The sequence below is a fragment of the Culex pipiens genome, chromosome 1 (assembly GCF_016801865.2).
Source record: "Culex pipiens pallens isolate TS chromosome 1, TS_CPP_V2, whole genome shotgun sequence".
Taxonomy (NCBI): domain Eukaryota; kingdom Metazoa; phylum Arthropoda; class Insecta; order Diptera; family Culicidae; genus Culex; species Culex pipiens.
Window position 1 is genome coordinate 76060740 of NC_068937.1, and position 9432 is coordinate 76070171.

The 9432-nt window shown below is 34.2% G+C and overlaps 1 pseudogene; it reads right to left on the minus strand.

Annotated features, from left to right (window-relative positions):
- Nucleotides 1-2061: 2061 nt before the first annotated feature.
- Nucleotides 2062-4624, minus strand: LOC120427637 (serine protease inhibitor 88Ea-like; annotated as a pseudogene).
- Between the last annotated feature and the right edge of the window lie 4808 nt (nt 4625-9432).

Consider the following 9432-nt stretch of genomic DNA (forward strand, 5'->3'; position numbering starts at 1 on the left):
AGTCAACTGGAATTATACAGAAGTGAATTTTATATTTCAAGCAAAACAATGTAAAAGGCCCTAAGTCGAAAATGTAAACAAACCACATTTTCTCTGCAAACGATGCTTAGTGTCATAATCTATCGCAACATATCGAAAAAAGTATTAAAAGTTCGATTTTTGTATGAAAAAAAATATATTTTCCAAAAGGCCAATGTCAATGATACCTTGTTTGTTTTTAAAATCCTGATAGACCTGTGCTGCTAAGGTCCAATGTGGAAACTGGGTTGTTTTGTTTTGGAATCGTGTTAGTCCCAGGGACAAACACGATGTTGTTTGCAAACAAAAACGAAACCAACATTGGTCTTTTGCTTCAAAACTTCAATTTTAGCTGAAAATTTGAAAAATCGGGCATTTCTGGTCAATTCCTTCCCCTCAAGACTTGTGTCATCAAGATTCTATTGATGTTGGTAATGCCTTTTCACTCTTGCAATCAATCAATCAATAAATAGCTGGATCACAAGTTGACCGAAGATCGTGCCCGGAAGCATCGTGAAAAGGACGCCAAGGAGGAACGCGAGCAACGTCGGCGACCAAGTTCAAGAACTTTTTCTTTGACGAACCGGAAACTTCGTCGGAGAAGAAGAGCTCTGCCAGTCGGGACAGAACATCCGACATCAAGAAGCCAAAGTTGGACAAGGATCAAGATCAGGAAGAAGATGAAGAGCGGAAGCGAAAGCCGGTGACGTACAAGTCAATAAACGATTTGTTTGAAAAGGTGGTGCTCGTGATTAGCGGGACTCAAAATCCGGAACCTACGGAATCAGGCGCTGGCCATGCGAGTTCGCCCTCTATTCGGACGATGCGGAGCGCTCGGACTCGGCGGATGAAATAGTGGACGAAGCGCGCCGGCCAAAACAGGATCCGCTCAAACGGGGTTGTCCGGTGAAAGATCCCTCTCCCGGTAAGGGAACGGACGAGGAAGCAATGGCGCATTACGATCTGGACGATGTGGCGATCATGGAGGACGCGGAACAGCCACCGACGTACGAATTGTCCGGTTCGGACACGGAGAAGGAAATCGAGTGGGTCAAGCAGAAGCATCGTGAGCAGACCAAGAATAGGAGTGAGGTGTACGATAAGTGTACGGAGGAGGAAGAGGGAAGAATAGTGAGGAGAAGGAGAAGCAGTTGGACTTTTTTGAGCGGAGACGGTTCCTGCTGGATGACGACGTGGGTGCCGTGGATGTGATCAAGCTGGAGCGGTTAAAAACTTTAGTTGCCGGTACAATCGACCAAAACTGAATGATCAAGGCGAGCCAATCTTGGTTTAGCAAGCACCTGGAGTAGTTTTATTTTTACAAAATTGATCCTCGTGCTGAAGACTTTCGATTCAGAATTGCCGGACATGCCAACGGTCACAGATCAGCCGATTGAACTTTCTCAAGAAAGCTTGCCGTTTTGAAGAGTTTGCTCAAATACGTGAGTGAGCCGAACTAGCAGTTTTGAAGAATCTTTTATTGATCATTGATGCGGTCCTAAATAAAGCAGTTTATATAGCAATAACTAAAATTGTTTATTTATTTATTTAGAAAAAGCTAGGAATCTCCGATCCACTGTTCCGGTTTACGGCTGTCCAGGTCGAAACCCTTAAGCAGACATTCCTGCTTGCTATCCGGCCGCATAACTGACGAATGCTTCCCGTCGTTGTTCCGGCAGACATTGCTAAACTTTAACTCAAACGTGATTATCACCCACGAATCGACGAGCTTGTCTAAATATTTCAAGCACTCAGCAAAATCCATTTGGAACGGAACTAAATCTACTTCTGGTTCCCTTGAGTCCACGACCGGTTCCTGCTTCTTGCAAACACCTGTTCATTGTTCGTTCTTCCCCGCTGTCTTTGGACATGGTTCCAGACAGTTTGTTATTGGCATCACCGATCAACCACTCGAATGTTTTATTCAGGTGGAACTCTTCCGCGACGTACTTTGGTTACTGGAACAGCAGGGTAGCGTTTTCGTGATAATCAAATATTCAACAAAAGTGCGGGGCGTAGTTTTACTCATATAAACTAAACCAATCAACTGAAAAATTTGATTTTATTTTATTCAGAAATCCCGTTCACATTTGTTATATTCATTACGAAAAATCCCAATCCCAATAATACGACACGTTTTCGACCGAAACGCGTTCTGAAGGAATCTCCCGTTGGTGTGCACCAAGACGGTCAAGCAATTTCCCCACGTAATCATGACCAAAAACTCATCGAACGCGGTACTTCCCTCGAAGCTTTCATCCTTGGTTTCCAGCTAAGTCATCTTCTGGGGTCGTTCCGGCTTCAAAAATCACTCTGGCTGGTGGTAAACTTCGTTGAACAGCTCGGCCTGCGTGGTGTAGTCCTAGATGACGAAGATGAACGGATGGTTACAGTGAAACATGGCTGGATCGTCAAGTCGCGACGATCGGAAGCTGAACTCGACTGTCGCGGATGCCACCGTCGCGCCCTCCTCGTTGACGGTGATCTTGAACTTTACCAGCACTTCGCCGACCTGGACTTTCTTCGAGAAGCCGGAGAAGTTGGCCGAATTTTCGAATAGCTTGCCCATGCCTCGGCCCAGTACGGTCTTCATGTCCACGGGACGCGAAAATATTGCCCTCGTTATTGCCCCGCAGAGGATGTTCGGCGACGAGGTGAGGCGGGCAAGGAGTTTGTCAGTGCGTTGGATTCGGTGGGGGGTAGGAACACGAACATCGAAACGCGGAACGCTTCGTCTTGGCTCCAGGATGTGGCAGCCGAGCTTCTCGTTGGCGGCTGGTGGAGGGACGAACCGGTTAGGTATTTGACAGCACAGTTGTTGATTGTAGATTACTCACCATGGTTGAAGGTTCCCTCGACGTGCATCATGTCGACAAACTCCTGGCGCTCGTTCGAAACGTAAAAGATCTCCTTCTTGGTCTCCTCGGGCTTGAATTTGCTCTGCCAGGTTCCCTACAAACGATCGTTTCAATTAGCCACTGTAACTCAATCAAAGTTATTCAAACCCACCTTGAAGTAGGCAGCATTGGCGATCGCCAGCTTTGTGTTCTTCGTGATCGAGCCCGGAATCAGCAGGTCCGTAATCTCCCCGTGCGTCGTGTTCTCCACCCAGTTGTTAATGTACAGCCGCTGCGATTCCGGATCATTCTCAAAGTCCAGCTTCTCAATCTCCTCGAAGAACTTGTCCTCCATGCACTCCTTGACCGGAATCTGCTTCCCGAAGAACAGCTTATCAACGGACACAAACTAAATCTCGTCCGCCTTTTTTTGCCCGAACCGCATCGTCAGAGCCTTCTTCCCCACATTGTAAGCCTGCCACACTACCGGTTTGTAAATAATTAAAAAAAAAAATACGTAAAACGAGAAAAAAATGACTTTGGTGAAAAAGCCCTAACACGAAATCTCAATTTGTTTTGGTTTGGCCTGCAAGGCCAAAAAACAAAAGCACAACAAAAACAAATCCTGAAGTTGTGTTTGGCCGTTTGACATAGGGCCAAATGGAAAATGAAACACGCCAATGTTTACAAAGGCGATAAAACGCAAAGGGCTTAATCGATCCCGCATGTTGTTAACTTTTTTAAGAGGCCTATGTAATTTTATCATTAATTTTACAGCAATAATGAAATGTTTTCAGAAAATTGAGTACGGGGGAACATAACAATACTAGTTTTGCGTTTTTTATATGAATAATATCCATAGTCAGCCAAATAAGTTTAAAATAGGAATTGAAAAACTAACCGCAGACTTCATCCACAGAGAATTTTTTTGAATGAATTTTCTGTTATGTTTTCGTTAATGTTAATGCATTTTTGTATTATTTTTAGTCAACTGGAATTATACAGAAGTGAATTTTATATTTAAACGAGATTAACATTTATTTTCTTTCGAAATTATTGAGCCTTTTTAATTGTAAAGTCAAGTATTCTCAGCCGCGACGGTGGCGCCGCCAAGCGTATCCTGCACACTTTAATTTCTTTGATGCAAGATTGTATGCAACGCATTTTTTTTAGTTTACACACAAGTTAGAACCAAGATGTAGATCTGTTCTCTGTGTTTAAACCAAGATACGTTGAAAAGAGCTAGGGTGTGCATCATCCGCCTAGATAGCGCCACTTCAAAAATCATGATTGTAGGGTCCGAACACGGCTAGCGGACAATTTGATGTTTCTAATTAACACAAGTTACCCCACATTGTCAAGCATACGAAGGACGACACAAAACGAAGAACAAAGAAGCTGCGCGGCCCCACTTGAAGGGCGGCTCTCCCTTTGTGCGGAGAGAATGCAACGAGCAGCGGCAGAAGACGGATGCGTGCGTGATTGAGTGAGTGATTGTGCAAAACGGGAATGTTCCGGACCTTACAAATGGCGACGAGGAGTAAAAAAAAAAGGTTTTGAAGGCGAAAGAAACCCTTTATGCACAGAGGAAAACTAAAAAAAAAAATAATAAACACAAGGTAAGCGCATTTTAGTATTAACGAGTGCAAATAAAAAAAAAAAGGATTTTGTCCAGTAATTGCTTTTGCTGCATCAATCATGTGCAGGCAGCGGGGCCCGCGTGGTTGTTTTGCAGGAATGATCGTGATCGTGATCGTTTTGGCGTCCATTTTTTTTCAAGTGATTAATGTTAGTTGTTTTATCAGCTTATAATTTTTAGCAAGATAATGAGGTTTACACATTGCATAAACAAACCATTGTGAAGTATTCTTTATTCTACGTACACTTCAAACAGTAATATTACCTTGTTTTACGCGTCGTTTTCAAAGTCCGGTTCGTTCAATCTGTTCGCGAATCACCAATTCCGCACGGTATTGTGGAGTACTCGTGAAGTGATAGTCGGTTCCGGAGTATTGACCACGACAACAATCCCATCGGTTCCCTGATTCCACTGCACGGCAGCACCAACCTCTAACTGTGCAACCGGGCAGGAGCCCCCACACAAGCACTGCGAACAATACAGCTAGCTGGACGTCATCACTTGTTTACATCCAGCTACACACTGTCCAACTTGAAGTCACCCTGAGTGGGGTTGCTCAAAATGGGCTGCAAACAGTGCCAGAAAAAGGTCTCGGACTCTGAGCGCATCATATGCCAAGGATTTTGCGGGGCCAGCTTCCATATGATTTGCGCCAAGGTGGATATCCCGTTGAAAGACGCTCTGGGACAACGTCCTAATAATGCGTTTTGGATGTGCGATGACTGCGCGAAGTTATTCCTGAACGGTCACTTCCGTCTCATTGCCAAGGGACATGATGAGGGCAATTCGGAGATTGCTGATGCTGTGAAGACGATGCAGAATGAAATCACCAAATTGACTTCCACGGTCATCGCATTCACCGAAAAGGTTGCTGAAAATTCGGCGTCTACGACCACCTGGCCCAGCAAGCGTCCTAGGGACAGCGAAACGCCCACCAAAGTCAGCATCCCCTCCGCCTCACGCGGTACGAAGGCAATGACCACAGTTCCTGTCCTCGCCAGCGCAGAACAGGATGATTTGTGGTATATCTGGCTATCGAGTTTCCCGCCGAGCGTCACGGAAGACGATATCCGCCTGATGGTGAAGGAGTGCCTGTCCGTTGATGACGACGACCAGGGGCGCCGAATCTGGGGGGGGCACGGTACTTTTTGCCCCCCCTAAAATTTGGCTGGGGGGGCAGCCCATACATTGTGCCCCCCCAGAAATTTTGGAAGAAAAATATTCTTATATCAAATATAAAAAAAAATCACAGAAATAATTGAAAATAATATCTAAAACATAAATTGAACATTGTTTGTACACACGGATAGAATTCTTGTAAGCGAATCCGTAAAATAGTTCAAAAACGTTTGTTGTTTTCGAAATCGCTGAAATTTTTTGAACAAAATCGTTTACAATTTTCTGGATTTAGATGCATTTTTATTCTAAGTCGACAACATTTTATCTATACCACTGTGCTCTCTAGGAGAATCAGTAAGCTTAGTACAAGAGCACAGAGTCATCGGTAAAGGATTTGAGAGATGTCGTCAACATAGATTTAACGGATTTGCTCATAAGATTTCTATCTTTGCATGTTGTTTCAAAAACAAAACCAATGTACTTTTTCCATAGCACTTCATCTACAATCAAACTTACGCAAACTCTTTCAAACGCAACATTCTGCGATTTGCCATTGTAGATCAGGATTTAGCAAATATAAACTGAAACACATTTCAAAATGGTCATTTGTTGACTGCTTTACATTTACAAAAATGCTGATAAATTCGATAATTTTTTGGGTAATTTTAGAAACGATTTGAAAAGATTTCAAATACATTTGTTAACCGCTAACCGTTCTATACCAATTTTAGCCGAAAAATACAATTGTTTCAAAAAAAGTATTTTTTTGAAAACTAGCGCACCGCTTTACTGAGAAACAGACAAATTAAAACCTAATCTGAGACAATTTCACATTATAATCTTAAAAAACACAAGTGTATCGCATTCTGCCATTTATGTTCGATTTTTAAAAAAATAAAAAGGCTGTAGAAATTTCAACTGCACCTCAAAAAAAATGCCGAAAAAAATAAAAATAAAAACAGGAAATCAGCATTATTGAGTATTGGGATTCCATTTTAAAACGTTTTTGGTCAAATTCTTAAATTCTTAAATTCTTAAGTTCTTAAGTTCTTAAGTCCTTAAGTTCTTAAGTTCTTAAGTTCTTAAGTTCTTAAGTTCTTAAATTCTTAAGTTCTTAAGTTCTTAAGTTCTTAAATTCTTAAATTCTTAAATTCTTAAGTTCTTAAGTTCTTAAGTTCTTAAGTTCTTAAATTCTTAAATTCTTAAATTCTTAAATTCTTAAATTCTTAAATTCTTAAATTCTTAAATTCTTAAATTCTTAAATTCTTAAATTCTTAAATTCTTAAATTCTTAAATTCTTAAATTCTTAAATTCTTAAATTCTTAAATTCATAAATTCATAAATTCTTAAATTCTTAAATTCTTAAATTCTTAAATTCTTAAATTCTTAAATTCTTAAATTCTTAAATTCTTAAATTCTTAAATTCTTAAATTCTTAAAATCTTAAATTCTTAAATTCTTAAATTCTTAAATTCTTAAATTCTTAAATTCTTAAATTCTTAAATTCTTAAATTCTTAAATTCTTAAATTCTTAAATTCTTAAATTCTTAAATTCTTAAATTCTTAAATTCTTAAATTCTTAAATTCTTAAATTCTTAAATTCTTAAATTCTTAAATTCTTAAATTCTTAAATTCTTAAATTCTTAAATTCTTAAATTCTTAAATTCTTAAATTCTTAAATTCTTAAATTCTTAAATTCTTAAATTCTTAAATTCTTAAATTCTTAAATTCTTAAATTCTTAAATTCTTAAATTCTTAAATTCTTAAATTCTTAAATTCTTAAATTCTTAAATTCTTAAATTCTTAAATTCTTAAATTCTTAAATTCTTAAATTCTTAAATTCTTAAATTCTTAAATTCTTAAATTCTTAAATTCTTAAATTCTTAAATTCTTAAATTCTTAAATTCTTAAATTCTTAAATTCTTAAATTCTTAAATTCTTAAATTCTTAAATTCTTAAATTCTTAAATTCTTAAATTCTTAAATTCTTAAATTCTTAAATTCTTAAATTCTTAAATTCTTAAATTCTTAAATTCTTAAATTCTTAAATTCTTAAATTCTTAAATTCTTAAATTCTTAAATTCTTAAATTCTTAAATTCTTAAATTCTTAAATTCTTAAATTCTTAAATTCTTAAATTCTTAAATTCTTAAATTCTTAAATTCTTAAATTCTTAAATTCTTAAATTCTTAAATTCTTAAATTCTTAAATTCTTAAATTCTTAAATTCTTAAATTCTTAAATTCTTAAATTCTTAAATTCTTAAATTCTTAAATTCTTAAATTCTTAAATTCTTAAATTCTTAAATTCTTAAATTCTTAAATTCTTAAATTCTTAAATTCTTAAATTCTTAAATTCTTAAATTCTTAAATTCTTAAATTCTTAAATTCTTAAATTCTTAAATTCTTAAATTCTTAAATTCTTAAATTCTTAAATTCTTAAATTCTTAAATTCTTAAATTCTTAAATTCTTAAATTCTTAAATTCTTAAATTCTTAAATTCTTAAATTCTTAAATTCTTAAATTCTTAAATTCTTAAATTCTTAAATTCTTAAATTCTTAAATTCTTAAATTCTTAAATTCTTAAATTCTTAAATTCTTAAATTCTTAAATTCTTAAATTCTTAAATTCTTAAATTCTTAAATTCTTAAATTCTTAAATTCTTAAATTCTTAAATTCTTAAATTCTTAAATTCTTAAATTCTTAAATTCTTAAATTCTTAAATTCTTAAATTCTTAAATTCTTAAATTCTTAAATTCTTAAATTCTTAAATTCTTAAATTCTTAAATTCTTAAATTCTTAAATTCTTAAATTCTTAAATTCTTAAATTCTTAAATTCTTAAATTCTTAAATTCTTAAATTCTTAAATTCTTAAATTCTTAAATTCTTAAATTCTTAAATTCTTAAATTCTTAAATTCTTAAATTCTTAAATTCTTAAATTCTTAAATTCTTAAATTCTTAAATTCTTAAATTCTTAAATTCTTAAATTCTTAAATTCTTAAATTCTTAAATTCTTAAATTCTTAAATTCTTAAATTCTTAAATTCTTAAATTCTTAAATTCTTAAATTCTTAAATTCTTAAATTCTTAAATTCTTAAATTCTTAAATTCTTAAATTCTTAAATTCTTAAATTCTTAAATTCTTAAATTCTTAAATTCTTAAATTCTTAAATTCTTAAATTCTTAAATTCTTAAATTCTTAAATTCTTAAATTCTTAAATTCTTAAATTCTTAAATTCTTAAATTCTTAAATTCTTAAATTCTTAAATTCTTAAATTCTTAAATTCTTAAATTCTTAAATTCTTAAATTCTTAAATTCTTAAATTCTTAAATTCTTAAATTCTTAAATTCTTAAATTCTTAAATTCTTAAATTCTTAAATTCTTAAATTCTTAAATTCTTAAATTCTTAAATTCTTAAATTCTTAAATTCTTAAATTCTTAAATTCTTAAATTCTTAAATTCTTAAATTCTTAAATTCTTAAATTCTTAAATTCTTAAATTCTTAAATTCTTAAATTCTTAAATTCTTAAATTCTTAAATTCTTAAATTCTTAAATTCTTAAATTCTTAAATTCTTAAATTCTTAAATTCTTAAATTCTTAAATTCTTAAATTCTTAAATTCTTAAATTCTTAAATTCTTAAATTCTTAAATTCTTAAATTCTTAAATTCTTAAATTCTTAAATTCTTAAATTCTTAAATTCTTAAATTCTTAAATTCTTAAATTCTTAAATTCTTAAATTCTTAAATTCTTAAATTCTTAAATTCTTAAATTCTTAAATTCTTAAATTCTTAAATTCTTAAATTCTTAAATTCTTAAATTCT